Raw genomic sequence first — 17140 nt, 5'->3', positions numbered from 1 at the left:
GCGAGGACCCCCGGAGGGGCCGGGCCTGCGGGTGGCGGGAAGGAGCCCCGAGGTTTTCCGGGGCGGATCCGCGCCGCCGCCCACACCCAGAGGTTCAGGGAAATTCAAACATAAACGGCCATAACAGCCACACGCAAAGCTCCTAGCGGCCAGGACGACCGCGGACGTTGTAACCTTATCCCCGCCCGGCCGAGAGGGCTCGGAAAACGGCCTGGAGGCCCGGCCGCTGTAGAGTTACGTAATGAGCTCTGATGTCCGAGGTTCAAAACCCGCTGCGTGCCGGTGCCAAATGCCAGCCTTTATTTTTCTCTGGAAGGGAAAACGGGGTAGCCCAACACCTCTTCGCTGTCAAATTTGACGTATGCGTGCGTGTCTTGAAGCCACCGAGCCCACAGAAAAGCCAGAAACCCTGACTTGGAGTCACAAGTGACATTAATGTGTGAAGGAATCTTCACAAGCTGCTAATTGTCTTGCTTCACTAAAATCCAATGCATCAAAATCTAAGTTTGTGCAAATTTAAGTACAAAGGACTTAATGCTTTAAAAAAGGATCCCCTGGAATGTAACTGACAGCTAATTTTAGTAGAATGTCCATTAATCGCTTTAAAAAGTTTTCACTTTCAGGCTAATGTTTGCTGGAATTTACTGTGTCCTGCACTGGTCTTTCCTTGGGTTAGCCGTCTACGCGGCCGCTCTGTGGTGTGGGAACTGTATTGTTTCCTTTTGAAAATTCACCCATTTAATAGACGGATTTCCTTAAGGCTTCCCGGGAGGGACAGGATGGCATTTGAACCCAGGCAGTTGCAGTTGACTGGAGAGCCTCGCCCTTAACTATAACCTAGAAGGCCACCTCACAATCTAGTGGGAACTCATCTGTAGAGTAATGACAGGTTAGCTACCTTAATAATGGTAGAAATGAACACCAGAACGTTCTTTAAATAATAATCAAGTCAGGTACGAATTAGTGAGGGCCACAGGGCTGGGTATCACCCAGGGGGGATTTCTGGGCACCCTGAGTGAAGATGATCTCCTTATTAAAGGTTCTACTTTCTGCCCTGTTATCTAAAATACCTCGCTGAGAAAGACTTGAAAAGCTTCTGTTCTGAAGTTGGTGTTGTTTAAAAGTAAATATTCAGACAATCTTAATAACTTAATATCTTGAAAATCCAAATTACTTGTGAAGAAATGAGACCTAAGGAAGGTGAGCGTTGATCCGAGGTGGCGGACTCCAGCCCTGGAAGGTAAACCCACCTCCTGGCGGCTCTTTCCACTACGTGGATCGTTTGGTTTTCACGCCATACTCCCCTTTGCCTCAGCATTTTAAAAAATATTTTGGATTTTTAAGTATTTTCTTTCCGTTTTTGAAATGTTCAAACTGGATGTGATTTGAGGCATGATCTCTGTGACTCTCAAGCCTGTGAGGCTTTCTCTTGATAGAATCCCTCAATTTCTGTTTTTAGAACACTCAGGTTATGTCCTCTTATCTGAAACAAAGACATTGGAGTCAGACAGTTAAGGATTTGCTATTGCTAGCTGTGTAACTATGGAAGTTATTCCTTGGTTTCCTCAGGAAAATGGGGATAATTCCTACCTTGCATGGGGTTTGTAAAGATTACATTTTAGACATATAATATGGGATGACTAGTAATTCTTTTTTTTGGTAAGATTTTATTTATCTGAGACAGAGTAAGCGAGTGGTGGGCAGAGGGAGAGGAAGAAGCAGACTTCCTGCTGAGCAGGGAGCCAGATGCCGGGCTCAATCCCAGGACCCCAGGATCATGAGCTAAGCCCAAAGCAGATGCTTAACTGACTGAGTCACCCAGGCCCCCCTAGTAATTCTTCCTAGTAGTAATTTTATGTCTCCAATCAAAAGAAATTTTTAGAAATGGGGAAAAAATGGAAAAATCTCTTAGCCATAAAAGTAGGCAATTATGCAAACATTTGGTCAGGTACTTGACTAAATGTACACTTCCCTTATTCTCTTGACAATTCCCATGCCTAACCCTGTACCTGGAGTATTTTCCCCTGTCTTTCATAATAAGCTTGTCCAGCCCTCTTCGTTTAAATAAGTCCTGTAATCTCATCGCTGCCAATGTTTTCCCCAATTAGAAGAGAGGTAACAAATACTATATAAGGTTGGTAACAGTGCTGCTTCATTTACAAGAACAATCGTGATTTCAAATATGCTGCCCTGTTTTTCCTATAAACCTTCCCTTTCCTGTCAGGGCACATGTTCTGATTATTGGTTAGGCCATATATATAAATATCCCACCAAGCCTCAGCTTGCCATGACACTGTTTCCCTCTTCAATACTCTTCCCCCTTCAATACTTTTCCCACAGCACAGAGCTACCTCATGACATAGAGACAACTTATTTGACATTTGCCCTACTTTCTATATATCGTTTGGATCTGGGACAGTAAAATACATGATACCTATCATGCCTGGACAGAAGGGGCCCAGACTAGGATGGGGGTGGGGAGGCAGGAAGAAAGGAAGGAGGTACTGAAAGCTCGCAGTAACTCAGTTTGTGCAGGGAGAGAGGAGTGACAGCGGGCAGGGAGCTGAGCATACAGTGCAAACAAATGGGCTAGCTAGGACTGAAGCACAAAATGAAAAAATATTGCTAGTGGTATCCCCTCAATATATGAATGTTGAATAAATGCAAGAAGAAATAAATGAATACATGGTCCTCTACTAGGCCGCATTGTTTCTATTTAATACACTTTGCAAAGTTAATGGTGTTTCTAGTTGTCACAAAAGCATAACAATAAATCATGTTTCAGAAGGTTAAGTGACTATCCAGCATCCCTTCAAACCCTGATTTTTATTTTTATGTTTTAAAAAGAGCCAAAGAGTTTTAAAGGTGCCTTTATCATCTTCGATAGCATTGTTCTCTTAGCAAAGCTGCGTGAAATTTACATACTGCTCAAAGTTGTGTTCCAAATTGCTCTTTAAGATCTGGATATTTGGCAAAAGGAGAATTGGCAGAGTTCTTTTAACCCAGTGATTCTGTCTTAGTGATAACTTAGGATTTAGTTGAAAAGAGAAACCAATTTGCATTCTTGCATTTCAGTTTTATTTTATGCCAAAATATGCTCACAATGCTACTTTATTTATAAAGGTTATCTTTAAAGCATTTCTTAAACTAGTATATATGCATCTGGTTTTTAACAATTTTTTTTAATCCTACAAAGGTATGCCCCTTTCCCCTATATTCTGCATCTTTACCTTTAGAGTGGTAAAAATAGGAAAGACTGGAGTCTAAGTGTAAGGTTTATTTATACATAATTCAGCTGTTTCTACTCTGGTTGAAACTGACTCTGCTCAAAAGTTAAGGGCTTTCCTTTTTCATGATCATGTCTGTAGTCTTTGATGGGTGGTTTTACCCCTACCCAATAACACCTAAATGTATTCTTTTAACTTTAAACTACAGAGGTGAGACTTTTCTCACCTAAAATATGTTTGAGTTCAAGAAAACAGATGAAAAAGGAAAATACAATATTCACATAGTTGATGTACTAAAATAAAAGAATGAATTTACAACCAGATGTCTGCATGTTCTTCATTACCACAATTTTGGGGCACCACTCTTCTCGGGGTGGCATTGTAAAACCAGGACTAGAGATAATCACACCACTCTGTTTTTAAGCTTAATAATTTTGATAGAGGTAGAGGAAAAGAAAGGTAGTCTGGCTGAACGGGTTCCCTCCATCTCATCTTCCCATCCCTACCATCCCCACTCCAGTAAGAGCCTCCTGATTGGGGAAGGAGAGAGAGTTTGTGGGAGTCACTATCTCTTGTCCCACCCCTGGGCTGAGTTGACAGTAGGAGTTGAAGATCCAAGAATAGAGATGGTTTGTGCCTCACCACAAAGTTCCCTGTCGTCTTCCATCTTGCTGTGGCAAAGCAGAGTCCAAGAGCAGCCTTCTCTAGAACCATGGTATTCAGCAGCCTCAAAAAAATGACAAAAAGGGGAAGGAGGAACAATAAGAGGAATGTCGAATAGTCTAACCTTCTGTGATGGTTAATTTTGTGTGTTGAACTGACCTGGGCAACAGTGCCCAGATATGTGGTCACGCATTATCTGGATGTTTCTGTAAGGGTGTTTTTCATGAAACTAACATTTAGATCAGTGGGCTTTGAGTAAAGCAGATTGCCCTCCTACTGTGGGTGGGCCTCATCCAATCTGCTGAAGGCCTGAAAGGAACAAAAGACTGACCTCCCACAAGCAAGATGAAAAAAAAATTTTTTTTTGACAGAGAGAGAGACAACGAGAGAGGGAACACAAGCAGGGGGACTGGGAGGGGGAGAAGCAGGCTTCCTACTGAGCAGGGAGCCCAATGTGGGGCTTGATCCCAGGACCCCAGGATCATGACCTGAGCCGAAGGCAGACGCTTAACGACTGAGCCACCCAGGCACCCCACAAGATGAAATTCTAACAGCAGACAGCCTTCAGCCTTGAATTGCAACAGTGGCTTTTCCTGGCTCTCCAGCCTGCTGACCTACCCTGCAGATTTTAGACTTGCTCACCCTCTGTTCACATGAGTCAATTCCTTAAAGTAAATTTATTTGTCTATATATACATATCCTATTGAATCTGTTTCTTTGGAGAAACCTAAGACACCTTCCCTATGTCCATAAGAAGATGTAGAGGAGGAAAAAAAAAAAAAGTGCCAAGAGATTGAAATGGGTCAGTGGGAGAGGGAAGCTACAGACTGAGTTGGGTGAACAGGCCACCTGAGGCATGGTGGAACTGTACAGAATTCAGCAGAAGCACTGTGGACAGAAGTGACAGAGGCCAACGTGCTCAGGAACCACAAGAAGTCACATCTAGAAAAGGCCAGTACAGAGCAGAGACAGAGCAAAACCAAAAAGCAGATGGCTTTCCCTATAGCGGTTAAGAATCTCCCTGGACTGGGGCTCCTGGGTGGCTCAGTCGGCTAAGCGTCTGCAATCCCCATCACCAAATGGTCCCCTACATCTCTTTACACGGCTTTTCTCCACCAGTAACTTTTTTTTTTTCCAACCCAAGCTCTTGCCACAAGGTGGAAAAGCTGGCTTCTGGGTACCGCAAGCCTAAGTTCTCTTAGTAGCTCACAATAGAACAAATCTCAGGAAAACCGATTTGATTGTTCTGGCCATGTGCACAGCCCAGAACCAATTCCTATGTCCTCTGGTTGGCCACGCCTAGGCCAAAAACCACCACTTTGATAGGCAGGGGTCAGGGAGACTTGGGAGTCAAGGCTATCCTCACCAAACCACACAGGATGGGTTCCATAAAGAATGAGGAACACATCTCAAAAAGTGTTGAAGACATGCTGGACAAACAAAAACAGTATGTGTCTACCTCATGAAAGGAGAGCGAGAGAATTAACCTAAGCAGTCCTTTTCTCGTCTAAAATTCTCTGTTTGCATATTCTTATAAATTTTAGGGGCTTCTGGGTGGCCGTTGGTTGAGTGGCTGACTCTTGGTTTCACCTCGAGTCATGATCTCAGGGTCGTGGGTTGGAGCCCTGCATCAGGCTCTGGGCTCAGCATGGAGTCTGCTTGTCCCTCTGCTCCTCCCCCCAGCTCTAAAATAAATAAAACCTTTTTAAAAAATTAAAAATTAAAAAATTAAAAAATTAAAAATGTTAAAGTACAGGGGTGCTTGGCTGGCTCAGTCAGTAGAGCATGCAACTCGTGATCTTGAGGTTATGAGTTCAAGCCCCACACTGGGCACAAAGCTTACTTACATACGTACCCACACAAATAAAGTTAAAATACAAACTCTTAAAGGTTTAGGATACCTAAAAAGTCATATTTGTCTACTCATTAATCCATGCATTTATTCATGGAACGTTTGTGGAGAATTTACCACACGCAGAGCACAGGGGACTGAGGTACAGGATCCCTGCTCTGAGGAGCCCAACCTTCCAGTCATGGATGGGCAGACATAAATAAATTCTGCCTCAAAGTGCTGAAAAGGAGGCGTGAACAAAGAGGTACGGGTGCATTAGGAACCAGACAGGCCTCTGTGCTGGGGAGGAAGACACCACTTGGAAACAGATGATCTGAGCTGGGCTTGGAAGCATTTCAGCCCCCAGGGACTGGAAGATGAATCCGGTACTTTGTGCAGACCTGTAAATGGCAAACCACATGCCCCAGGGAGAATCAGAGGGAAACCCCAAATGGACTCCCTAATCTCCTATGGTGTGCTTTTTATTTCGAACCACACTGTGGAGAGGGTGCTTTAAATTAGGAATGAGTAAGGTGGTAAAGGAAGCAAATTTTAGTCAACAATTAACTTTAGGCCCAGCTTATGGTGGTCGAGAAAAATGGAAAAGTAAGGAAATTGCCATACAGCTGAAACAAGTGAATTACTTGAGCTGCGTTGATGCCTTGCCTAAGGCCAAACTAAGGTAGAAAACTAATAAAGCAGGAAATTTTGTTGAGTAACTCCTCTGTGCAAGGCATTATACTCTATCCCGTGAAAGAAATTTTTGAAGTGTGAAATGTGATTCGTTCCCTCAATAAAGGTATTGTGTGTGTAGAAATGAAATATATGGGGGCGCCAGGGTGGCTCAGTCGGTTAAGCATCTGCCTTCAGCTCAGGTCATGATCTCAGGGTCCTGGGATCAAGTCCCACATCGGGCTGCCTGATCAGCAGGGAGTCTGCTTCTCCTTCTCCCTCTGCCCATTCCCCTGCTTGTGCTCTCTCTCTCAAATAAATAAATAAAATCTTAAAAAAAAAAAAAAAGAGAGAGAGAGAGAGAGAAATGGAATATATACACAGAATAAGTAGGTAAATCAATCAAGCTATGAATGATGTAAGTCCAAAGGAGTGACGTTAATGACAAGTTTCAAATCACTGGGGCTGTTAAAATCTGGGGAATGAATAAATCCCCACGGTCCAGGACAGCACGAGAGGATGTTGTAGAAAAAGAGAATTTGAACTAGACATCAAAGTAGGGGAAGACTTATTTCAGTAAGTGATTTGATTTATCAAAAAATTAGCTTTACATACCAATTTTTCAGGAATAGAACTATTCCATAAAGTTAGATGACTCTATATTTTGTATAAACTATATGTATTTACTAATGTTGAGCATGTGTACCTGGAATTTAATGCTACCAAAAATACTCTGCTAAAGTCTCTAAAAAGACATGATGTTGAAAAGTAATTAGGGACGTCTCCAATTTGCATGTACGTTGAGTAAAGGAGCGACTGAAACTCTCCTATATTGCTGATGGGAGTACAACCACTTCGGAAAATTGAGTGTCCCCTATAAAGTTAAAAATGCACCAACGCTGCAGGCCAGCAATTCTACTCCCAAGACAAATGAAAGCACATGGCTACTGAAAGACTTGGGGAAGAAGTTTAAACTAGCGTTATTTATAATAGCCCAAACTGGAAACAATCCAAATGCCCATCAAGAGAATAGACAAATCTCGGTATGAGTACCATTCAGCAATTAAAAAGAATGAGTTAAAGATACCTTCAACAATGTGGATGAATCTCAGGAACATTATATTGAGCAATACAAAAAGTACACTTTATATGATTCATTTACACGAAATTCAACAACAAATAAGTGTAAAAGAAATCAGAACAGTGGATGTCCAAGGGAGGGAGAACTGATTAGAAGGGGGCATTGAAGAACTTTCTGGAGTGGTAGGATCATAGGTGTATGGACACAATTATCAGAACTTAACATGTGCATTTCACTATATGTAAATTTTATCACAATAAAAATAAACATATTCTGGTCTCTTATAGATTAGGTTTTAAAACTCCTGAGATGTACTTCGTAATTTTTTTTGTAAATAGACAAGTTTCCGCCTTATTTGTTGCTTGAATTCTAAATAGTCTGTGGACTCTAACACCTGTGTGATTTCTTCAGGAGACAGAAATTGGACACAGTTTTTTAAAACAGTGACTTGATCAGATTTAAAAGATGTAGTTAAACTAATATGACATTGTATGTTAATTATACTCCAATTAGATTTTTTATTATTTTTTTCAATTTAAAAATTTTCAGATAAGGGGTGCCTGGGTGGCTCAGTCGGTTAAGCATCCAACTTTTGATTTCCGCTCAGGTTGTGATTCAGGGTCATGAGATCGAGCCCCACGTCGGGCTCAGTGCTCAGCACAGAGTCTGCTTGAAAGCCTCTGCCTCTGTCCCTCCCCGCACTTGTATTCTCTCTCTCTCTCTCTCTCAAATAAACAAAATCTTTAAAAAATTTTTTTAAATAAGAAAATAATATAAGATGTATTTGAGTAATGAAGACACAGGTGTTCAGGCTGAAACCGGTGACTTGAAGAGAACTTTCCCATTTTTGTCTTGGAAAGATTGGACGATGTTGGAATCTGAATACTACAAAACTAAGAACTTCATACAAATCTAAAAGAATAGTTCCTACCTATGAAATTCTGCTTTTCACTATTATATTCATTTTACTTTGTAAGATTACACATTTGGACACTGATTATTCTGTTGATCACATACAAATACTGATTTCTAGCAATCCAGGGACCTGAATTCTTTTCATAAAGAACAACTTTAGAACAACTTTCTAAACAACTGAAGGCACCCCATAAGTTTAATTCAGTAAGAGAAGTAATTTTTAAGAGGGGAATGAGGAGAAGGGAGAAAAAAAGGCAGTTATCAGAATCTGCGGTAGCATTGTGACTTATAAAGGATCTTTAGTATTATAATTTTATATTTTAAAAGCCAAAAAATTACCTATAGTTTCAATAATACATATTTTTTTAATTTGACTACATTTTCTCAGCCAAATGGGCTTTGTTTGAAAATTGAAAAAAAAATGATTTTTTAAACCAGCTGTGGTAGGGGAAGACAGAAATCCTACTGCCTTGGGGTGCCTGGGTGGCAAAGGGGTTAAGCGTCTGCCTTCCGCCCAGGGCGTGATCCCAGTGTTATGGGATCGAGCCCCACATCAGGCTCCTCCGCTAGGAGCCTGCTTCTTCCTCTCCCACTCCCCCTGCTTGTGTTCCCTCTCTCTCTCTGGCTGTCTCTATCTCTGTTAAATAAATAAATAAAATCTTAAAAAAAAAAAAAAAAAGAAATCCTACTGCCTCAAAGGGGCTTTTTTAGATTTGAGGGGGCAGATGAGAATTTTATGTTTATCACAGGAGCGCACAGGATGACAACGTTATGAGACACCGCGTGGAGAGCAGACAGGAAGTATAGCACCCGCTCCTGCCCTTGGTCTCGCTGGGGCTCTTACGTTACAGCCAGAGCCATAGAAGCCAGTGTACAATTACCTACCAGAAGTAACTGGGTCAGACAACCCGCCATGACAGCCACGACTGCAGAAAGTTCCGCTGTGACATTCCCTTGGAAAAATCACCCTGCAGTGACTTGAATCAACTCCTTCACGAGGTTTTCAGAAACCCGTTGTCATTTAAAAGAAATCGGTTTCATTTCTCTAATCTTAACCTCTGAGGTTTTTTGTCATTTACTACAGACTTCCTGAAAGGGATTTAAATTGGGCTGAACTCAAAGTGAGGAAGGGAGAAAAGAGGTCTCAATTGTCCTAGGGAAGTCACGGGAGTGAGCCCAGGCATTTTTCTTTTCCAAAGTAAAACGGATCCAAAACGTGGGCTTCACCCCCAAATATTGAAAATGTCATTCCTCGTATGAAGTTCTGTGGCATTAGGATCGAGAGCAGTCATTCGGAACCTAGCATATTGCTTTGGGGTCTATCATTTTGGCCAAATCATAAGACTCTTTGAGGCAGATAAATGTCGTTAGGAGCCCCTGCAGATGATGAAATACGGTTACTTTCCTGTCCACGGGCCCCCATATTTGAGTAAAGCAATATATAACTAGGGGTGATCCAAGTACCCTGGCCTTCACCAATCTCTCATTTTTCATGAGCCTACCTTATCTAAGAGATACTTCTGCATGCTTCTTTGAGCAAGGGACTCTGGTAGTCATGAGCCAAGATACACACTTAAAATGTCTCAAAACAATGATTTAAAGACTTTGTAAGAATTCCATCTGGAAAACTTATTCTTTTATTATTCTTGTCTGAAAGTAAGAATCTGAACTGAACATTTATTTTAGTCACTACCTATACTGATAAAATAGTATTAAGTGTCATAAATAATAACATGTAATGGAAAGCTGTTTCTCCTTAAATACTAAGAGCCTATTTCAGTTTCAGGTTTACTATGTCATCTCACGTGCTTCCTCCAAATTTGGTCATGATTGTTGATGAAGAAATTTCAGGAAATGAACCACTTGTTTAAAAATGAGTATTTTAAAAAATGCATATTTTAAAAATTGAGTGTTGCATGCTAAAGCGATGAGAAAGCGAGCCATAGATATATCACCCACCCCAGATGGAATCTGGTTAACATCAGCTATGCCGTGACATCTAAAAGATGTTCAGCCAATAGGATAAACATCAAATACAAGAATAAGATACACGTATCCTATACTAGCGAGCACAAGTAAATGTGAAAGCTTGGAAATTCGGTGGAAGGGAATGACAGAATTGCATGTTAGGACCAGAATTCGTGCTCTGTCTGAATCACCAGAAATGCATTATTTCCCCTCCCATTTGTCTTTTAAAGTCCCCAAATGATTTGAGTTAGGAGATGAAGCAGTGGAAGACCTGGATGCTTGGATCTCTTTCTGCCATGGGATGGAAGAGAAAGAACACGGAGAACACTTCAGAGGCTGATTTGACCGATCGCTAGATAAATAAAACTGAGAATATTTGGGGGACCAATGGAGATACATTAAGGAAGGCAGGAGAGTGCAGGCTTCAGAATCAGGAATACCCAAGTGCGAATCCTGCATAGTCACAGGCTGTGTGACCTCTAGCAAGTTACTTAACATCTGCGAAGCTCCATTTCCTCATTTGTAAAAACCAGAGAAAGAACTTCCTCACAGGGATGTCGATAGGAATGAATACATTAATGTACACACAGTGTATCTGGTACCTATTCAGGGCCAAGTAAGTACTTAATTCCTTTCCCTTCCTCTACAAAAAGAGATATTAGAATTTTTACTTCCCAATTTTATTTTTTTTTTTAAGGATTCACAGTCTTTTTTTTTTTTTTAAAGATTTTATTTATTTATTCGACAGAGATAGAGACAGCCAGTGAGAGAGGGAACACAAGCAGGGGGAGTGGAAGAGGAAGAAGCAGGCTCCTAGCGGAGGAGCCTGATGTGGGGCTCGATCCCATAACGCCGGGATCACTCCCTGAGCCGAAGGCAGACGCTTAACCTCTGTGCCACCCAGGCGCCCCTTTACTTCCCAATTTTAAAAGTTCCTATTCCACTTAGCATATAAAACATTATACCAGTACTGAGAAAAATCAGTGCTTGTTACAGCACTGGATTTTCAAAAAGTTAACTATTTTACTTTGTCATGCTCACTAATGTTAATCTTGGCAGAGAGCCAATACCTGTACGAATATTGCATAGTACATGGAGTGATTGACTTACTAGAATTTGATTCCATTTCACAAACTTTCACAGAGTACCAGTATGGCCAGCTCTAGAGAAATTACAAAGTAATCAAGACACAGCTCCCACCCCACAGAAACTGACGGGGTACGTAAGAAAAAGCCAGCGTTAGGACCTCTGACGTAGGCTCTCCTGAATCTTTTTATGATTATCTGTAAGCCAACCTCTCTCCAAACACCACATGCTATGCCTGTTGAGTTTAGACTTCTTAACCAGTTTTTATCGTTTTGGATTTTATCATTGTTTAGATATTCAGGCATTGTTTGATTGGTTTGGATTGATTTTTATAATGGAAAGTATACATGACTTTCAGTTAATGTTATCAAAACATCAATTGGCACCTAGTTAATGGGCATCTTGCAAAAGATAGAAGGAGATAAGATCTATTTTTCTTAGATCATATGGTACTTAAGCCTAGATTTTTGCTTTGTATGTCCCTCTACCACTTCCATGTTTTGAAGAGGAAAAAAAAAATACACACTCTCTGCACGACCACAAGATGAACCGCTACTTTTCCTGCTGGCCAGGAAAAGGGTAGTATTAAGGGTGCAGCCATCTGCTTGCCACAGACTGCTGGTGAGACAAGAAAAGCTAATTAGCACCCCAACCCTCACCCGTACTCCTCCCTCCTCTCCATGCCTCCGCCATCTGGCTGGCCTCCCTTTCCTCTACCCTGCCAGCTTCTTTCTGCATCCTGTGGCTTGGGGAGGTCAGAATCCTTTGCCTCTCCTAGCAAGAGATAAGAATAGACTTCAGCAGCAGCCTGGACCATGAATTTCTAAAATTTTAAAGGAAATTGCACAAATCACCTCCTCTCCCCTCCCACCAGCGATGCTCTCTTTCTCTGGGGCCTCTTATCTTCCTGGAAACATCTCTGCCCAGGAAAATCGTTAGGCCTGGAATCCAATCTGTTTTGTAATTGACAATCGTCTAAGGATAGACAAGCACCTAGTTCCTGCCGACTGGGATTTGGGGGACAAGCATTGGGATATAAAATCATTAAGTAAATATAGTACATTTCAGCATAAAGCCACAGGAAATGGTGAGAAATACCTTTGATATGAGGCAGCAATGACAACTCAAATGTCATCACTTATTAAAGATGTCAAAAAAATAGGACATCAGTGAAGCAGATTAAGATTCTGAGACTTCATGGAATAAAAAGAGTGAAACTTCTAACTAGTAAACACAGACCAGCTATTAAGGGGCAAGAATTATGATTTTCCTATTTACCTGAGAACTAATGCAATGTGGGTAAACTGATGTTTCACTAACAGAAATCCTTGTTACTAGGTTACTTGAATTTGTTACAAAAAGAACAGTATTTTTTTCTGTATTTTGTTCTTATTCTGACTTTTTTCTTTTTTCCTACCTTATAGTAATATAACCAATATACTTTTTTAAAGAAAATCTACAGTGCCTGCTTAAAGAATGAAAGGCAGTAGAAAACAAACTTCGAAAATTATAAACCTGTAAATATTGGCTCAGAATAAGAAGATGATTAGAATATTGGAGATAAGCTTCAATTAAGCTTACTATGAAAAAGACTTGCTCCATAGCTGTATTTCAAACACAGCAGTCAGTGTAAATTTGAAAAAAAAAAAATACCATGAGGTTTTGATGTCAGAATTCTTGCCTTATGGGGCACCTGGGTGGCTCAGTTGGTTAAGCAACTGCCTTTGGCTCAGATCATGATCCCAGGGTCCTGGGATCGAGCCCCGCATCAGGATCCTTGTTTGTCGGGGAACCTGCTTCTCCCTCTCCCTCTGCCTGCTGTTCTCCCTGCCTGTGCTCTCTCTTGCTGTCAAATAAATAAATAAAAATTCTTAAAAAAACACTTTTTTTTGCCTTACTAAACAAACTTGCTAAAAGAAATTACCCACGTGTATCCTTTCATTTTCCTAACACGGGAAAAGGGAGACCAACAAACTTCAGTTCAGAGTATTCTTCTGAACTGGATAAAATTAAGTTACGACTCAGACCCGTACAGAACACCAGATGCTTCCTACCTGGAGGGGATATCTGTAACTTTTTTGGCTGCTCACCCTCTGAACTGTCTTCCTGCATTTGGGGAATTCCTCAAATGAGTCTGAGCAAGAGAAAGGGTCTGCCTCCTACTCGAGATGCTACCAGAGCCAGCCAGCCAGCCATTTCTTTTGCAGGCCTAGGTTTGGCCAAGCAGAGGCACCAGCCCCAGAACTTGACTGAAAGCAATGCAAGAGTGGCAAATCTGTTCCAGTAGCAAATCCCGTTTCCGAAGGCAGCCGGGCCAGAGCACCATCCTATACGCAGTGTTGGTGGGGGTGGCAGCTGCAGGATCTATCCTTCCTTGGCAGCAACAATGACTTTCCCAGATAGGTTCTGGGACCCTTGGCAGGTAGCTTCTTTTGACCTAGGGCTCTAGCCGTCCCATGATCCTATGAGCTCCCTGATAGTCTTCAGTCCCAAGTCAGAATCAGCCTCTGTGCTTGCAACCAGGAACCCTAAGGGATACAGAGCCTCCGGAGAAGTGACTTAGAATTAAAAAGAGAGGAACCGGGGAATACAGTTTCTCTTATAAGCTGTGTACTGCTCACAAAAGACAAGTAGTTGAAGGTAAGAGCATCGGTAAAGAGACATATGTGCCTTTTTCCTTAACGTAAGTCAGGGAGGTGTGTCCAGGAGGATATATGGGGGAAAGGCCCGTTTCAGTGATAATCTAGAAACAATGAAGGGAAACCTTATCCCTTCATCTAGGTCCAGGCCTAGATAACTCACACAGTTAAAACTACAGGAGTACAAGTTAACTGATGCATTTCACAACTATATAAAACAAAACACATAAAATAAAGTACATTAAACACATGAAAATGACTAAGTGGGGGAGTTGGAAATAGGAACAGGGGAAGGAGATAGAGGGAAAGGTTGCAATGACTCTGGTGCAAAATGTAGGGCTTGTGTCCGAAGGCCTCTGGCCCTCGCGCCTGGTGACATTTTCTCCAGCCCCGTGATCTCCAGAAGAGAAAGAAACTCTCCAGCTGTCCCAACTTCGGGCATGGAGATGAGCAAAGCAGAATGCAGCCTGCAGTTGATGGGACTGACCCCCTGGCTGCTGCCCCTAGCCCAGGTGCAAATAGGCAGCAGGGGGTTGTCAGAATGCCTGTGATGGGGATCCATGGGCAGACCGTGATGATGTGAAACACCCTCCTTTATAAACAAAACTCTTTCCCTCTAAGCCTAATTATAGTATAACCGTATTCTCAGCATCATGTTGGGGGTGATGAAAGAGTTGCTAATAGATTGTGGTGATGATTGCACAAGACCATGAAAGCAACGAATAGCACTGAATTGTACACATAAAATGCCAAGGTTTGTCAGTATGGTGGTTCCTCAAAAAGTTCTAAATAGAACTATCCTATGATCCAGCAATTGCCCTGCTAGGTATTTACCTAACAAAGGAGACAAAAAGATTGATTTGAGAGGACACATGCATCCCGATGTTCATACCAGCATTATCAATGATAGTCAAATTATGGAAAGAGACCAATGTCCATGACTGATGAATGGGTAAAGAAGATGTGCTATATATGTGTGTATGTGTGTGTGTATACACATGTATACACAATGGAATATTACTCAGCCATAAAAATGAAATCTTGCCATTTGCAATGACATAGAGGGAGCTAGAGAGTATTATGCTAAGCGAAATAAGCCAGTCAGAGAAAGACAAATACCATATGATTTCACTCATATGTGAAATTTTTTTTTAAAGTAGGCGCCACGCCCAATATGGAGCCCAGTGAGGGGCTTGAACTTATGACCCTGAGATCAAGACCGGAGCTGAGATCAAGAGTTGGACATTTGACCAACTGAGCCAACCAGGCATCCCATTCATATGTGGAATTTAAGAAACAAAATAAATGAACATGGTGGGTGGGGGAAAAGGCAAACCAAGGAACAGACACTTAACTGTAGAGAACAAACTGGGGGTTACCAGAGGGGAGATGGGTGGAGGGATTGGTTAAATAGGTGATGAGTATTAAGGAGGGCACTTGCTGTAATACGCACTGGGTGTTACACGTAAGTGTTGAATCACTAAATTCTACACCTGAAACTGATATTACAGTTTTGTTAACTAACTGGAATTTTAAAAAAATAGGGGAAAAATGCCAAGGTTTGTTATATATATTTTATCACAATTTAGAAACATTAAGAACATAATATACCAAAAATCTTTGGAATTATACACTTTGGATGGGTGAATTGTATTGTATGTGAATGATATCTCAACAAAATTGTCAATTTTTCAAGGCATTTAGGATTTTTGCTTTTAAGAATTTTGCACTTGGTGCTAAGCATTGAAACCTTTTGGGAACTGAGAAATTTTTCCTCTTCTCTGATGGGTAACTAGTCACTTCCTTTCACAGCACATTAGACGGCTATATCGGGGACAATAGAAACACAAACGCCTCCGGGTTTGAAATACATCAGAGGTTCATCACTGAAAAGAAATAGAAGGGAACAAATAAGAAGAACGTAGCAGAGATGGATGCCCTCACCTAGAAATTGGCAGTCCTGCCAGAAGGAAGTTAAGAATTATCTAGTGAAAATGAAAACCGTGCTTGGCTGTAATGGGCTTTTTGGTTTAATCTATGAGATTTCAATGAGAAGCTGCTGGCTCCGGGCCCACCCCTTGTAAGACAGCACCTCTGAATGCTCCCCACACTCGATCACCCACAGCTGCAGGGTCTGAGCTGTCCTGAGAGCCCGCGCCTGGCCAACCCCGCAGCTGTGCAGGGTACGGTCTCTTCATTTCTAGACAGATGCCTGAATTTGTCCTGCACTTTCCTATCCCCAGGCCATCAATCATGTGGCTCCCTCCACCTGCAATGTCCTTTCCACTCGTCTGCATGTGTCCGAATCCCACCCAGCCCTCAAGGTTTGGCCAAAATAGCACTCCCTTCCTTTCCTAGTGCCCCGCTGGAGAACCACCTTCAGGACAAACCAAACTGTTATCAAAATCATTGTAGACACGGTTCGCAGATATTTTTGACTAGCAAGAGAATAGGGATGGAAATCAGAAAGGTCTAACCTGCTCTCATTGTTGGTAGGGTAAGGCAAGCAAAACTGTATTGGCTAAGGGAAAATACCCTCCCTACTACCCCCTACCATTCTCACGAATCCGCTTGAAAACTTCAAGTTTACACCTCCTAGATCACCCAGTGATCTTCTTTCAATATCAAAGAGTGCATTTCTTTAAACCTATTATACCTAGTGATTTTAACATCTTAATTCAAAGTAATGGCCTCTCTTTACAAATCACCCTTCTTTAATTATTATGGGAAAAACAGGCTACCTACAGATTTTTTTCTCTCCTGGTTTGACATTTAACTTTTTTTAAATTGCTATTCATTCCCGCTTTCGGTGGCTTCCAAGGAAGTGTTTGCATTGCCCAGAACGGTTGCTTCCCAATTTTTTGAAAGTCACACGCACAGAAAATGGTAATTATTTTTTATGTAGGAATACAGAAGCAAAGGGCTAAGGGAATCATTTTTTAAAAAAGATTTTATTTATTTATTTGAGAGAGAAAGAGAGACGGTGCCTGTGTGCCTGAGTGGAGGGAAGGGCAGAGAGAGAGAGAGAGAGAGAGAGAATCCCCAAAACTCTGAAATC

This window comes from Ursus arctos, unplaced genomic scaffold (assembly GCF_023065955.2).
Source record: "Ursus arctos isolate Adak ecotype North America unplaced genomic scaffold, UrsArc2.0 scaffold_5, whole genome shotgun sequence".
Taxonomy (NCBI): Eukaryota; Metazoa; Chordata; class Mammalia; order Carnivora; family Ursidae; genus Ursus; species Ursus arctos.
The sequence above is the reverse complement of the archived record's forward strand: the minus strand, read 5'-3'. Positions refer to the sequence as shown.